Below are 17,797 nucleotides of genomic sequence, written 5' to 3' on the forward strand. Positions count from 1 at the left end.
CTGAAGTAGCCTGAGAAGTTTCGAAACAGCGCCACCTAGTGGAGAATTTTTTTTTTCAAACGCTTATAACTTTGGGTGTGGTTGACATATTTTGATGGGAGTGTGTTTTTTGGTCTCCTGAATCCTTGCCGACTCCAACGATACCAGACTTGCCAGGTTTCGGCATATGGTTTGCGCAGAGTTGTAATTTAGTGCTTAAAAAACATTTGCTGATATCTTCGAAACCGCTAGTCCGATCGAGACGAAACCAGCCTCAGAAGTTCGGAAACATAGGTCGATAGCTATACGCTAATACCCAAATCTCAAAATATTGATAGTAAGGGGTAGTAAAATCCAATCAAAGTCAGGTGTCAGTCCTTTTTTACGTGTTTTTTCATATAAATGTCTATAACTCCAAAACAAAATGAGATATTTTCACCAAACTTGACACACATATGTATGGGCTCACTATGAGGACACATAAAAAAATTGGTGGGATTGTGTCTCTTGGTGGCGCTATAATAAAACAAAACATGAAATTCCCATTGACTTCAATGCAGTATTATGGTTTAAAATGCTAATGCTATAATTTAAGAATGCATTAGCGTATCGTTACAAAACTCGGTATGTGTCTTCCGCTCCATGTCCTGAAGATACTCAAAAAGTTTCGGGGTAGCGCCACCTTGTGGTCAAAAGTTGTAATAAAATGTACAGAAATGCGAATAACTTTTGATTAAATTAACCCATTGTAATGAAACTGGTCATAATACAGTCAATGGCTCATGCCGAGAACATGGATACCAATTGTGCCATATTTTGCAAACCTATCTGTCCTCCGTCTTGTTATTTGTTAAAAACCTACTTTTTCAAACTCATCCTAGACCGTTTGTCCGATTTTCACCAAAATTGATCCGTATCGTCTTCAGACCATGCTGACAAATAGTTATGGATTTCGGATTGATAGACAAAACAGTTTTCATATACCACTGCAACAGAGTTGAGCCATGATGCAAAAATTACTCTTGAGGCTGTATCTCTGCAATGCTTTGACATATTGACACCAAACTTTGCATGTGTCATTGTCATCTCAATCTGACTAAACCACATCAGTTTCGTAACAGTGACACCTATTGGTCGAAAGTGATAAACCATTAAACCATTATTATTGACTGTATTTAAAATTTGACTGCTATTTTGCCTAAAATCAACTTAATAGGTCCTTAATGGCTCATTGTTACAGTTGGCTTGAGACTTCCAGCCATGCTGGCATGTCTTGTCTTCTTCTTTGCGCTTGGCCCCGATAATGGCTGCTTGCAGCTATATTTATTATTATTATTCTTCCGCTCACAAGTCTATGGCAGCCCATAGAACCGCTCGCGGGAACATGATGAAATCTGGCACACATATAAAGGACAGTCACAACTGTCAATATATCAAAATTTGAGTCTCTAACTCAATCCCTCTAGCGCCACCAACAGTCCAAAGTTGCGTTCATGTTTATGCTAATAACTCCTGAACTAAAAGGGCTAGAAACAAAATCCAAATTTCCTCTGACTCCTTGGCTCAAGCCGATTCGATTGCACCCTATGACGTCGTTTTGCGTCATAAAAATTACCCGCCATTTTTAATTTTCAAAAAAACCTACTTTTCCGAACTCTTCCTAGACGGTTCGTCTGAGTTGCACGAAAATTGAACCAGATCATCTTCAGTCCATGTTGACAAAAAGTTATGGAATTCAAGTTGATTCTTCAAATCGTTTACGAAAAATGTGCGAACAAATTTTACGTAGAGGTTGCAAAAAAAACTAAAGGCTATATCTCTGCAACGCTTTATCGTATTCAAACCAAACTTGGCACATGTCATCACAAGCATGACCTGAGGCAACATGCAGCGTTTCGGCGCAGTGCACCCTACTGGTCCGGAGATACAAAAAAGGGCTATTTTGGCTTATAACTTCTAAACCGTTTATCCAAAAATCATAAAATGTATCTCCTTAGATACGGGGAGTCATGTCGAGTCAACTGATATCCAAGTTTACTAGGTCTGCCTTTTTGGCTGTCGGCCATTTTGATTTATGTGCTAAAATGCTGTATTTTATGAACGCATGAACGGATTGTTACGAAACTTGGTATGGGTCATAAGCACAATGCCCTGAAGTAGCCTGAGAAGTTTCGAAACAGCGCCACCTAGTGGAGAATTTTTTTCCCCCAAATGCTTATAACTTTGGCTGTGGTTGACATATTTGGATGGGAGTAACTTTTTTTGTCTCCTGAATCCTTGCCGAGTCCAACGATATCAGACTTGCCAGGTTTCAGCGTATGGTTTGCGCAGCGTTGTAATTTAGTGCTTAAAAAACATAAGCTGATATCTTCAAAACCGCTAGTCCGATCGAGACGAAACCAGCCTCAGAAGTTCGGAAACATAGGTCGATAGATAAAGGCAAAAGCCCAAATCTCAAAATATTGATAGTAAGGGGTAGTAAAATCCAATCAAAGTCAGGTGTCAGTCATTTTTTACGTGTTTTTTCATGTAAATGTTTATAACTCCAAAACAAAATGAGATATTTTTACCAAACTGGACACGTATGTGTATGGGCTCATTCTGAGGACAAATTAAAAAAATGGTGGCACTGTGGCTCTTGGTGGCGCTATAATAGAACAAAACATGAAATTCCCATTGACTTCAATGCAGTATTAGGGAATAAAATGCTAACGTTACACTTAACAAATGCATTAGTGTATCATTACAAAACTCGGTATGTGTCTTCTGCTCCATGCCCTGAAGGTACTCAAAAAGTTTTCGGGCAGCGCCACCTTGTGGTCAAAAGTTGTAATAAGGTGTACAAAATGCTAATAACTTTTGATTAAATTAGCCTATTTTAATGAGACTGGTCACATTCATTGGCTCCTGCCGAGAACATAGATACCAATTTTGTCCATATTTGGCAAAGCTCTCTGCCCTCTATCTTGTTATTGGTTAAAAACACACTTTTTCAAACTCGTCCTAGACCGTTTGTCCGATTTTCACCAAAATTGAATCGTATCGTCTCCAGACCATGTGAACAAATAATTATGGATTTCGTGTTGATAGACAAAACAGTTGTCATATACCACTGCAACAAATTTGAGCTATGATGCAAAAATGACTCTTGAGGCTGTATCTCTGCAATGCTTTGACATATTGAGACCAAACTTTGCATGTGTCATTTCCACCTTAGTTTGATTACACCACATCAGTTTCGTAACAGTGCCACCTTTTGGTCGAAAATGATAAACTATTAAATCATTATTATTGAATGTATTTAAAATTGTACTGCTTTTTTTGCCCAAAATCAACTTAAGTTGTTAATGGCTCATTGTTGCAGTTGGTCTTATACTCCTAGCTAGCTATGCTGGCATGTCTTAGGGTCTTCATTTCGCTTGGCCCCGACAATTGCTGCTTGCAGCTATATTTCTGCTTCTTCTTCTTCTTCTTCTTCTTCTTCTTCTTCTTCTTCCGCCATAGGAGTCTCTGGCAGCCCATAGAACCGTATGGTAAAAAGTTGTGAAATTTGGCACACTCATAGAGGCCAGTCTGAGCTGTCACTATAGCAAATTTGGTGCCTCTAACTCAATCCCTCTAGCGCCACCACCTGTCCAAAGTTTCACTCATATTTATGCTTATAACTTTTGACCCCTAAGGGCTAGAAACAAAATTCTTTTTTCATCGGATTCCTTGGCTCAAGCCGATTCGATTTCACCCTATGATGTCATTTTCCGGTATGCAAATTTTCCCGCCATTTTGAATTTTCTGAAAAACCTACTTTTTCGAACTCCTCCTAGGCCGTTGCTCCGATTTTCACGAAAATTGAAACAGATCATCTTCAGAGCATGTTGACAAAAAGTTATGGAATTCAAGTTGATTCGTCCAATCGTTTTCAATAAACGCACAAACAAATTTTACGTGGAGGTTGCAAAAACACACTAAAGGCTATATCTCCGCAACGCTTTATCGTATTCAAACCAACCTTGGTACATGTCATCACAAGCATGACTTGAAGCAACATGCAGCGTTTCGGCGCAGCGCCACCTACTGGTCCGGAGATACGAAAAATGCCTATTTTGGCTTATAACTTCTGAACCGTTTATCCAAAAATCATAAAATTGGTCTCATTAGATTCAGGGCGTCATGCCGAGTCGACTGATATCCAATTTTACCATGTCGGCCATTTTGGATGTCGGCCATTTTGAATTATGTGCAAAAATGCTGTATTTTATGAACGCATGAACAGATTGTTATGAAACTTGGTATGGGTCATCACCACGATGCCCTGAAGTAGCCTGAGAAGTTTCGAAACAGCGCCACCTAGTGGAGAATTTTTTTTTTCAAACGCTTATAACTTTGGGTGTGGTTGACATATTTTGATGGGAGTGTGTTTTTTGGTCTCCTGAATCCTTGCCGACTCCAACGATACCAGACTTGCCAGGTTTCGGCATATGGTTTGCGCAGAGTTGTAATTTAGTGCTTAAAAAACATTTGCTGATATCTTCGAAACCGCTAGTCCGATCGAGACGAAACCAGCCTCAGAAGTTCGGAAACATAGGTCGATAGCTATACGCTAATGCCCAAATCTCAAAATATTGATAGTAAGGGGTAGTAAAATCCAATCAAAGTCAGGTGTCAGTCCTTTTTTACGTGTTTTTTCATATAAATGTCTATAACTCCAAAACAAAATGAGATATTTTCACCAAACTTGACACACATATGTATGGGCTCACTATGAGGACACATAAAAAAATTGGTGGGATTGTGCCTCTTGGTGGCGCTATAATAAAACAAAACATGAAATTCCCATTGACTTCAATGCAGTATTACGGTTTAAAATGCTAATGCTATAATTTAAGAATGCACTAGTGTATCATTACAAAACTCGGTATGTGTCTTCCGCTCTATGTCCCGAACATATTCAAAAAGTTTCGGGGCAGCGCCACCTTGTGGTCAAAAGTTGTAATAAAATGTACAAAAATGCTAATAACTTTTGATTAAATTAGCCTATTGTAATGAGACTGGTCATAATACATTCATTGGCTCATGCCGAGAAGATAGATACCAATTTTGCCATATTTTGCAAACATATCTGTGCTCCATCTTGTTATTTGTTAAAAATCTACTTTTTCAAACTCATCCTAGACCGTTTGTCCGATTTTCACCAAAATTGATCCGTATCGTCTTCAGACCATGCTGACAAATACTTATGGATTTCGGATTGATAGACAAAACAGTTTTCATATACCACTGCAACAGAGTTGAGCCATGATGCAAAAATTACTCTTGAGGCTGTATCTCTGCAATGCTTTGACATATTGACACCAAACTTTGCATGTGTCATTGTCATCTCAATCTGACTAAACCACATCAGTTTCGTAACAGTGACACCTATTGGTCGAAAGTGATAAACCATTAAACCATTATTATTGACTGTATTTAAAATTTGACTGCTATTTTGCCTAAAATCAACTTAATAGGTCCTTAATGGCTCATTGTTGCAGTTGGCTTGAGACTTCCAGCCATGCTGGCATGTCTTGTCTTCTTCTTTGCGCTTGGCCCCGATAATGGCTGCTTGCAGCTATATTTTTATTTATTATTGTACTATATATTGTACTATTATTATTATTTCTCTATTCTCTTTTTCAGTTGTCACTGACTGCTTGACAGGTTTGGTTTGATATGCAGTAAACTGTCTGATTAATTTTCTGGTTCTTTGAAATTTTATCTTTAAAAAAAGGTAAGAAGATCAACTTTAAAGAGCTGAGATGGACTTGTAAATTAGTTTTCTGTTGGGTAAAAAGATTGCAGTAAGATTAAATCATCAGTAGGAAAAAGTAATTTCCTTCTGAGATCTGAACATAAACAAATGAAAGTGCCTCACTGAGTGTGAAAGATGAATCAGCTGCTCTACTTAAATTTGTCAATTGAAGTTAATTGGGGTTTTATACAACAGTCCTGTTACAACCCCCATCATTCAAAAATGATTGACAATTAGTGTAGAGTTTGAATTGGTGGCATGGTTCTGTTTTGGGCAAGAATTCCCTGACTTTTCTCAGAAGTTCTTATGCAGCCTAGCATGGATAAGAGCAGGGAGAGCAGTAATAACCCCCTTATAGTAAACGGAACAGAACCAACATAATCCATTGTGGATATCATTAATTTTATAATTTTGATAATTTGATGTACAATATAGGCATAATTCAAGAAACATGAGTCTGATTCGAAGAGGATTATCAGAAGGCCATGTCCTGACTGGATGACAGGAGGAGCTGGGGATGGAGGAGGGTAATTAGTTCCTGAGTTATGCGATAAAGTTGCTGATAATACTGAATTAACCTTATGTATAAGGATGCTTAGGGTGACCAAACGTCCTGTTTTCCTAGGACATGTCCTGTTTTCAAGTCCTGTCCTGGCCCTAATATAACAATGTTCTATCCATACAGAGGGGGCATACTTTAAATGTATTGAAGTTAATAAGGAATCTTTGAGTATCATTTGAGTATCTCATTGCCGGGCTGAGTGTCCTAGTTTTCGGTAATCAAAATATGGTCACCCTAAAGCCTAGTTCAGACTGCACGATTTAAACCCCGATTTTGAGTCGCAGAGGTTTTGTGAAATCGCCGACAAATGCCCGAGATCATAGGCAAATTGGTGTTTGTGCACACTAGTGACAATCATGCAGTGTAAATGATCAAAGACGCGATCAAAAATAATCGAAGATGAGTCACCGACGCCCACAAGAAATTTGGGATGCTAAATATCTGGACCTGTCGGCGATTCAAACTCCTGCTGTGGACAGTGGGAGGTTCGGGGAGGAGTTATCAAATTAAAGACCACAATATCAGCAATGACTTCGTTTCAGAAAAAGAGTTATTCTCATTCCATTTGGACACAAGAAATGGAACAAAAATTAGTCAAAATTTGGTGGGAGCACCCCTGTCTGTTTGACGTGTCCTCCAAGCTGGACCACAACCGAGTTGAAAAGGATCAAAGTTGGAGAGAAATTGCTAACTCCCTTCAACAGCCAGGTGAGCAAATATAGTACATTTTCTATCACACTATGGGCTTCTTTCTCATATTTTGTCGTTAATAAAAAAAAGATATACTACATCAAGAAAACATACTATATGTTATAGTGTTTTTGAACCATATAGTATAGTACAGTACATTGTAGTATACCTCAGTATTTACCATAGTGGAACAATTTACTATAGTTAATATTACGGTAATATAAATTAACCAAGTATAGTAAATATATAATGCAAGGCAAGGCAAAGCAAGTTTATTTGTATAGCACATTTCATACCCAATGGCAATTCAAAGTGCTTTACATAGAAATTAATTAAAATAGTGGTAACAAATGCATGAGAAAAAAGAATGTGTACAAATTTTTTTTCTTTAACAAGCATAGTTAAAACAGTTGTAAAGATAATTAAAAAATGTTTTTTTTTAAATAGTCAGATCCACAATAGTAGTCTGATATAAAAATAAAACATCCTTCAGTTTACAGCCTACATACATGTACCATCTTAATTAGAACACCTCTCATTCATTTCTTTCTCAAACACGTTCATAACATCCATTTTAATCACTATTCTCTGATTTTTTTACTCAGGAACCTTCTTGTTAAACCCATTTTCACTCATCATACCTTTCCACAGATGTCCACATACTCAACCTTATTGTCAAACTTACTATTTCCATCAAACCCAGTTTCACTTATCATATTTAATTCAAATGAACATATTGTCATGGTTCATGAATCCGCTGTCTCTCTCTAATCTTGTGTACTATCTGTGGGTGTGGTCACTGATCAGCGCTGATCAGCACCGCCAGCTGGTTCTCATCAGTGTGTGTCTTTACATGTTCAGTAACCGGTGTCTCATGTTGTCAGATTGTTGTGGTTCCTGATGTGTGTTTCCTGCTCTGTTCCCTCGCTGTTTCTTGTCCCTAGAGTTGCTCATCATTCGTTGTGTGCTGTCGTCTGGTTGTTCCACTCAGCACCGGGATTCGAGCACTGTTCACTGGATCACTCACAGGATTTTGGAGCACCTTCACCATGCTGTCCACTGAGGTTCCTGCATCCATCCCTGTCTACTTGTGACCATCTAAAGAGCGTTTTTGCAATTGCATCCAGAGTCTGTGTTGTTACAGAACGATCTGACCATTGATGGATGCAACTAGCGCTACGAGTTGGGATGAGTTGGATCAACTAGAGGAAGGCATCGCCAACATAGTTTGGGCGGTCCAAGCTCTTGTGGCGCAGGTGTCCAAGCTCACCCGCCAAGACTCCCACTGTGCCACCCACACCGCCCGTGCAGCCTATTTCCATTGAGGCTGGTTCAACTCAGAGTTCACACTGAGACAAAAAACTTTTTCCTCATGCACTTTCCCCTGGCACCCGTTGTTCTGGGACATCCGTGGCTCACTCGGCATAATCCCAGGGTGGACTGGGGCCACAACACTGTGTCTGAATGGAGTAATGCATGTCATGAGTCTTGTTTATTGTCTGTTCCTGTGTCTGTGTTCCAGGAGGAGGCAGCGGATTTGTCTAACGTGCCCGTGGAGTACTAGGACCTGAGGAGAGTGTTCAGTAAGTATCGAGGTGCTTCTCTTCCTCCGCACCATCCTTACGACTGTGCCATAGATTTAGTACCGGGTAAGTCTCCGCCTAAGGAAAGAAAGCTTCACTTTCTGTCCCAGAGAGAGAGGCTATGGAGAAATATATTTCTGAAAGGGTGATGAATGGAAGCCTGCGTTTAATACCCCTAGGGGGCACATTGAATACTTGGGCTTTCCAACTTCCCAGCGGTCTTCCAGGCACTCGTCAATGACGTGCTGAGAGATATGGTCGACCAGTTCATATACAGTATTGTTCAAAATAATAGCAGTACAATGTGACTAACCAGAATAATCAAGGTTTTTAGTATATTTTTTATTGCTACGTGGCAAACAAGTTACCAGTAGGTTCAGTAGATTGTCAGAAAACAAACAAGACCCAGCATTCATGATATGCACGCTCTTAAGGCTGTGCAATTGCGCAATTAGTTGAAAGGGGTGTGTTCAAAAAAATAGCAGTGTCTACCTTTGACTGTACAAACTCAAAACTATTTTGTACAAACATTTTTTCTGGGATTTAGCAATCCTGTGAATCACTATACTAATATTTAGTTGTATGACCACAGTTTTTTAAAATTGCTTGACATCTGTGTGGCATGGAGTCAACCAACTTGTGGCACCTCTCAGCTGTTATTCCACTCCATGATTCTTTAACAACATTCCACAATTCATTCACATTTCTTGGTTTTGCTTCAGAAACAGCATTTTTGATATCGCCCCACAAGTTCTCAATTGGATTAAGGTCTGGAGATTGGGCTGGCCACTCCATAACATTAATTTTGTTGGCTTGGAACCAAGACTTTGCCCGTTTACTAGTGTGTTTTGGGTCATTGTCTTGTTGAAACAACCGTTTCAAGGGCATGTCCTCTTCAGCATAGGGCAACATGACCTCTTCAAGTATTTTAACATATGCAATAGAGTGCGGATCGGGCCGCATTTTTCTGTCCGAGCCCGACCCGCGTCCGACAGAGCAGTAACCGAACCCGACCCGAGCCCGACAGGCATTAAAATATTTATGTCCGAAGCCCGACCCGAGCCCGACAGTTAAAATCTATTTTTTCCCCTCATATACTAATGACACGTACGTTTGTTTGTGTGGAAAGCCCGCTTTTATTAAGCAACATAAGGAAGGCATTCTGAAATGTTTAACGTTACAGACGAGCGCATCAGCGCGCACACGGGGCATCAAACGTTACACAGAGCCCAATCAAATAGCCAACTGAAATTAAATGAACAAAGGTCTGCTAAAAATGGCCCAAGCTAACAGAATAAAACATTAACGTAACACAATTGAAATGCTTATTGAAATGAAAGTCATCTTACCAATTTTCTCAAACTGTATGGTTCCTAAACTGCAACATGGGATCTATTTACATAATCTATCCATCAAAGTTTAGGCTAATCGAGGTTTTATGTAGAAAAAGGATTGCATCAACTGTGGACGGCTTCAAGGCTATCCTGCTGCCAGCAGCGCTGAAGTTGCCCTCACTGGAATGACAAGGATGCCGCGGGCAATATGCACGCACGTGTTGCGCGTTGTTGTCACGGCGACATAAACAAATTTCCGCGTGCAGGAAGACGGATGTTAGGGTAATATTTTACATTTATTTTAATCACAAAAACAAACCATTGCATCAAGTTAAACAGGCCCATTGGCTACTTGCATAATAAGCAGTTTTAAATGTAAAAGGTTCAATGCCTTATCGCGCTGACGTGACCGAGCCCGACCCGAACCCGAACGTCATATCTAAATATCTGTCCGAACCCGGCCCGACCCGTCGGGTACCGTCGGAACCCGTCGGGCTCGGGTCGGGTATCCATCCTCTAATATGCAAACTGATCCATGATCCCTGGTATGCGATAAATAGGCCCAACACTGTAGTAGGAGAAACATGCCCATATCATAATGCTTGCACCTCCATGCTTCACTGTCTTCACTGTGTACTGTGGCTTGAATTCAGAGTTTGGGGGTCGTCTCACAAACTGCCTCTGGCCCTTGGACCCAAAAAGAACATTTTTACTCTCATCAGTCCACAAAATGTTCCTCCATTTCTCTTAAGGCCAGTTGATGTGTTCTTTGGCAAATTGTAACCTCTTCTGCACATGCCTTTTTTTTAACAGAGGGACTTTGCGGGGGATTCTTGAAAATAGATTAGCTTCACACAGACGTCTTCTAACTGTCACAGTACTTACAGGTAACTCCAGACTGTCTTTGATCATCCTGGAGGTGATCATTGGCTGAGCCTTTGCCATTCTGGTTATTCTTCTATCCATTTTGATGGTTGTCTTCCGTTTTCTTCCACGTCTCTCTGGTTTTGCTCTCCATTTTTAGGCATTGGAGATCATTTTAGCTGAACAGCCTATCATTTTTTGCACCTCTTTATAGGTTTTCCCCTCTCTAATCAACTTTTTAATCAAAGTACGCTGTTCTTCTGAACAATGTCTTGAACGACCCATTTTCCTCAGCTTTCAAATGCATGTTCAACAAGTGTTGGCTTCATCCTTAAATAGGGGCCACCTGATTCACACCTGTTTCTTCACAAAATTGATGACCTCAGTGATTGAATGCCACACTGCTATTTTTTTGAACACACCCCTTTCAACTAATTCAACTAATTGCCCAATTGCACAGCCTTAAGAGCGTGCATATCATGAATGCTGGGTCTCATTTGTTTTCTGAGAATCTACTGAACCTACTGGTAACTTGTTTGCCACGTAGCAATAAAAAAATATACGAAAAACCTTGATTATTCTGGTTAGTCACATTGTACTGCTATTATTTTGAACAATACTGTATGTCTGCCTGGATGACATATTGATTTTTTTCATCTTCTCTCCAGGATCATGTTCAGCATGTCAGACGAGTGCTTCAGAGGTTGTTAGCGAATGGGCTTTTTGTCAAGGCGGAGAAATGCGTTTTTCATACACAGTCTGTTCCTTTCCTAGGGTACATCATCTGTTCAGGAAGCTGGTTCCAACTGCGGCTGGCATAATAGCTAAAAGCAGACTCTCCTTGCTTTGAGTTAACTCTTGGTATTTCTAACTGACTTGATCCTGCTGATCTGAGTGATCTGTTGGGTTTGTATTTAATCAGCATATCTGCAATGTATTGAGGTCCTAGGTCATTGAGTGATTTATAAACAAGTAACAGTACTTTAAAATTGAACCTAGATGTAACTGGAAGCCAGTGTAAAGACCTTAGGACTGGTGTGATATGGTCATATTTTCTGGTTCTGCTCAGAATCCTTGCCTGGAGACAAAACATCTAATTCTTGCAAAAAAAAATTAGATGATAGTATGCTGATTTAGTTATTGCTTTGGCATGACTATTGAAACTTGGGTCTGACTCCAAAATCACACCAAGATTCCTGACTTGATCTTTTGTTATCAGACCTTTAGCCTCATGATATGCGTTCACCTTGGGAGTTTCATCTTTGTTTCCATATGTAGTTATTTCAGTTTTGTCTTTGTTTAACTCAAGATAGTTTTGGCACATCCAGTTTTTAACTTCATCAATGCATTTGCACAGGGAGTCAATGGGGCTACAGTTATTAGGTGATAGTGCTAAGTAGATTTGAGTGTCGTCAGCATAGTCGTCAGGCTGTGGTAAGCCATTTTGTTCTTTTTTCATTATTTGGCTCAGTGCCAGCATATACAGGTTAAACAGGAGTGGTGCAAGAATTGACCCTTGTAGGACTCCGCATGTCATTGACGTCCACTCAGACTTATGGTCACCTATACTCACATAATAACCTCTCCCTTCTAAGTATGACCTGAACAATTTGAACCATTTCCCAGAAAGCTTCAAGCATAATAATTTATTCAGCTGATTGAAAACAACTTTTTGAATGATCTTGCCTATGAAGATTGGTCTGTAGTTGCTCAGTATGGAGTTATCCAGATTTCTCTTTTTCAGAAGAGGCTTAACTATTGCAGTTTTAAGGGAGTTTGGAAAAGTCCCATAAAGAAGTGAGGAGTTTACCACTTCTAGGAGATCTGCTTCTAAACAGTTAAATACACTTTTGAAAAAAGAAGTGCGGAGTGTGTTTTTTTTTTTTTAAAAGATGCTGTACCGTTTCTTCTAAAATTTTGCCGGCAATTGCTTCGAAATCTGACATAGTAATTTTCCGAGGTTTTGGTCTTATCTGACTGACCCCAGAGAAACTTGAGGATGTGCTGATAAACTTTCTGATATTATTGCTTTTCTCTGAGAAGTAGGAAGCAAACACAGCATTTACTGTCTGAGAGGCATTTCACTAGGAGTGTGACTCGGGGGGGTTTGTTAGTCTCTCGACAGTAGCCAAAAGCGTTTGCGTGTTGTTTATGTTTCTGTTTATAATATTTGAGAAGAAGGTCTGTCTAGCTTTGCCTAGTTCAACATTGAAAACATGAAGGCTGTTAATTTACTGTAGTATCTTTATTATAGAACGGTTTAAAAACACTATAGTATTTACTACAATAATAAGTAGTATACCACTATTTTTTTATGCCTTTATTTACAAATATGTAAACATTTCATATTATGGAACGTTTAACTAAATAATTACTTATTTATTTTTTAGAGTTGAGGAGGTGAAGATCAGGGCTTTATCCTTGAGAATACAGTTCTCCAGGTTAATTAAACCCAAACCTAGTGGGAGTGGGAACAAACCCCTGACACCTAGGCAACAGTGGCTTCTCAGGGTCATGGATTTTATGAAAAAACATATTGTTCACCATCCATGTGAAACCACTGTAAGTTTACAAACACATTTAGCTGTATGTACAAATTGGAAAAAAATCTATTTTACTCAGTATATTTTGCATACATCTTTATCTGTACTTTTCATCCATTACATAACAGTTTTATTGTGAGCAAAGCCTAAATAAATAAAAGTCAATGTGCCTAAAAATATATGTAAATGTGCAAAGTTCAGTACTAAATAATGCATACTCTACATGCATTTTTCATGAAATTATTACAAAAAAAAAACATGTGCTCTGACAGTTGAAAAAGTATTAAGTCCAAATATTATAACATTCATTACTAAAAATAAATGTATGAATATGAAAATGACAATGGAGAATGATTATAATTATTTTCTATTTTTACAGAACTGTAATTTTCACTGACACTACTGTTTACTTTTCTTCCAGCTTGATTTGTTATCCGGTGACCAGGATAACACAGAAGACCCTGACAACTATGAACTTGATGATAGAACAGAATCCCTCAATGAATTGCAGATACCACTGTCTAGACCAGGGGTCTTCAACTAAAATTGCTTGGGGTCAAGTAAATAAACCTTCCTCACTGGCTGAGGTCCGGACAATTATATAAAACATGAATTCATTTCTTTTTGCCAGACTAAAGAAATTAGTGTAGATTCAAAAAAGTGTCTTTATTGAACAAAATATAGTATGTTCTCATAGATAAAAATGTCTTTTCATATTGTTAAAGCAATACAGGTAATCCTTTAATAAATGTATCTCATTTTGAGGTTGTTCTGTTTAAGTTACATTGGTACAAAATATATAATTCAACCAGTAGCCATGTCTGACAAAAATGATGAATGAAAAAATGCTTTCATCTCTAAATCTGCACTGAAAATACATTAATTTCAACATTACTAGCAACTAAAGTGCTTTTTCTGCTGAACTGAGATAAACAGTAACAATCAATGAAAGCAAACCCTAACTGGTTAAAAAACAAAACAGAAATCTCATAACATAATTGTATGTTCATTCACATGTATAGTCTCTACCTAACTAGGTTAAATGTAGGCTATCTTCAGCACTGCTCTCTCTGTGCTTCAAATTGCACTGGTAAAAAATCATTAGCAATATTATCCAAAAAACAAACAGGTACAAATAAAGTGCCACCAGTGTTGGAAAAATGAAAAAAGTGCAAGACACATTTTATCTCTTTATTTCAACTGTTCCTTTAAATCCTGAAAAATGTAAATAACCTCAAATAACACTTCAAAAGGCTGAGCTGAGTTGAACTTAAAGACGGAACGGTGTGTAAACTCACCCGTTAACATGGGAGCTGAAATAAAAACGGACACGCGACGAGCTGCACGATTTATTAAATTTATATTATATTTCCCTCAAATCGTCCATGTACATACATACTTATTTCACCCTGTGCTACAAGATACACCCATCATGCAGTTCTTCTGTGAAGTCGATTCAAAACTGAGCTCGCGCATATGTGTGCGCCTGGTGTGAGATAGGCTACCTGAGACGCACGCGAAGCTGAGCTTCGCGGCTGGTGTGCGACCCCTTTAACTGTCAACGCAACCGTGGCAACATAGAAAAAACATTTCTACTGAACTGCCTGATATAAATGTGATTATTTATTTATTTATTTATTTTGAAAATCGCATTTGGCATTTAGTTATTTCATTACGTCAAAAGGCTCCGCCAGTTGGCGACCCCTGGTCTAGACATACAGTCCCTGACAAAAGTCTTGTCGCTTATCTATTTTCTAGAAATACCTGATATTAACCTGACTTTTAATTAATTGGTGTAAGAAATAGCTCATATGAAAAGCTAAAACCCTCCCAAATGATGTTTAATGCACTGAAATAAATAATTTTCGTAGAAAAAATATTTATCATTTAATCAAGACAGAAAGGTCAAATTTTGGCAAGACAAAAGTTTTGTCGCCTATACAGAAATTGAACAAATTTACTGCAAATACAAAAATATGTCAGCAAATTAAGTTGTGGTGCTGTGAGATCCAAATGTAATATCTTGTATGACTTCCATGAGCTTGAAGGACTGCATCCATACGGTTTGGCAAGGATTCATACAATTTATTGATGAAGTCATCAGGAATAGCAAAGAAAGCAGTCTTGCATGCCTCCCAGACTTCATCAACATTCTTTGGTTTCGTCTTCCATGCGTCCTCTTTCATCCTTCCCCACATATGCTCAATGATGTTCATGTCTGGTGACTGGGCTGGCCAATCCTGGAGCATCTTGATCTTCTTCGCCTTGAGGAACTTTGATGTGGAGATGGAAGTATGCGATGGAGCACCGTCCTGCTGCAGAATTTGGCCTCTTTTATGATTGGGAATAAGAGGTAGCTAAGATTTCTTGGTATTTTAGACTATTGATGTTGCCTTCCACCCTGCAGATCTCTCGCACACCCCCATACTGGATGTAACCCCAGACCATGACTTTTCCGCCACCAAACTTCACTGTTTTCTGGGTGAATCTCGGCTCCATTCTAGCTCCAGTAGGTCTCCTGCAATATTTGCAGCGACTGTGGTGTAATTCAACAGAAGATTCATCTGAAAAATCCACCTTCTGCCACTTTTCCAGCTTCCATCCTTTTAGCAGGCTGTGGGCCTTGGCAAATGCCACACGGTTTTTCAATTGTCTTTTGTTTAGTGCTAATTTCTGGGCACTGATTCGACCATGGAGGCCATTTCGAGACAGAATCCGACAAACTGTTCTGGTTGACACAGGGACTTCAGGTGACCAGGTCTCGTGGAGCTCTGCTGCAGTGGAAAATGGGCTGGCCTTGGAGTTTTGAGCCAACAAACGGTCCTCTCGAGCAGTTGTCTTGCGGGGTCTGCCTGACCTGGGATTGTCAAAAACGTCTCCAGTCTCTTCAAATCTTTTTTTTATCCTCTGTACTTGACGCTGAGACACATTGAAGGTGTCTGTCACATCAGCAGTGGATCTGGTCTTCAGCCTCTTGATAATCAAAACTTTAGTCTCTGGGTGAATCTTAGGCATGTTTGCAGAGGTCTAGTTGCAGTTGATGTGAAGGTCTAGCGTACTGGGGTGCTTTTTATACACACTTGAGACCTAATTGATCCATTATTAGTCACAGGTGAAGCTCATATAACAAGGCGACAACACTTATGTCTTTGCAAAAATTGACTCAATGGGCTTAACCAAGCTGTGAATATTAGAATACTTTTTGAAAGTTTGGTTTTCACTGAAACATTATCACAAAAGCTGGTGGGATTAAAATGAGCCATTTCTTGTAAAAAAATCTTGATTAGAAATATATTTCAGCGGCACTTTAGGTCAATTTGTACACAAGCGACAATACTTTTGTCAGGGACTGTAGTACACCAACACCTACACAAATGCAGGAGTTGAGTCAAACACAAGGGGAATCAAACGCAAAGCCAGATCGGTATCTGATATTGAGCTGCAGAAGCTAGCCGTGTTGAAGAAAATTGCATCCAAAGTTGAGGTCGACCCAACACCAGATGCATTCACTACTTTTGGAAACCAGGTAGCAGCTGAATTAAAGGGTTACTTCAGCGACTAGCATATGGCTTTGTATCAGTAGAAACCCTGGAGTATATTCGAATGATTGGGCTCCCCCTCCACATATCCCCCTGAGACAAGAGATTTATGCATTTTATTTATGGAAAATCTCCTCCCATGACGCAAATATCGTCAATTTGCGTCATGGGAGGAATTTTTGGCCAGAGGCTAAAGACTACACACTGTAAACCCTAATAAGTTAAGACTACTCAAATTATTTGAGGAAAGTGATTCCCTCAGTTCAATTGAGTAATGAAGAAACTGACAACTCATTTAATTGAGTTGACCTAATGTGGTCTCTTCATTGAATTCACTTACATTTTTAAGTACTGATAACTTAAAAAGGCCAACAGACTAAACGCAAATGATTTGAGGAAAGTGGATTCCCCTCAGTTCATTTGAGTAATGGAGAATTGATCATTAAATCATTAAAACAGGTATTGTTTTTCACTTCAGCCACTTTATTGGGTTTATACGGCATATAATTAATGGTAAAATTGCTCATAACAGTAAGCTCATATTTTTAAGTCACAAAATAGTAAGCTCATTTACATGAAAACAAAAAGCAGTATTTTTAAACAGTAAAATCTAAAAATCTTTTAAACGGTAGGCTTCTATTTTTTAACAGTAAGCTCACATTTTTAAAAGACAAACACGACCATGGCTTATTTGAAACAATAAGCTCACATTTTTCAAAGACAAACAAAATAGCTCATTTTAAATAATCTCACATTTAAAACAGGCTAACAAAATCATATTTTTCATTTTTAACAGCAAGCTCACATTTTTAATAATAAGCTTTAATTTTTAACAGTAAGATCACATTAAGTCATATTTTTAAGAGACACATGAACAACAAAACAGTAAACTCTATTTTTGGGACAAAATGGGCCACT

At 38.8% G+C, this 17,797-nt stretch overlaps 1 long non-coding RNA gene across 1 annotated transcript in view; it reads right to left on the bottom strand.

Annotated features, from left to right (window-relative positions):
- Positions 1-17,797, bottom strand: part of LOC137084050 (uncharacterized) — a 648,504-nt gene that overhangs the window by 207,618 nt on the left and 423,089 nt on the right. The window lies entirely within an intron of this gene.

Source organism: Pseudorasbora parva, chromosome 8 (genome assembly GCF_024679245.1).
Source record: "Pseudorasbora parva isolate DD20220531a chromosome 8, ASM2467924v1, whole genome shotgun sequence".
In the NCBI taxonomy this organism is placed as follows: domain Eukaryota; kingdom Metazoa; phylum Chordata; class Actinopteri; order Cypriniformes; family Gobionidae; genus Pseudorasbora; species Pseudorasbora parva.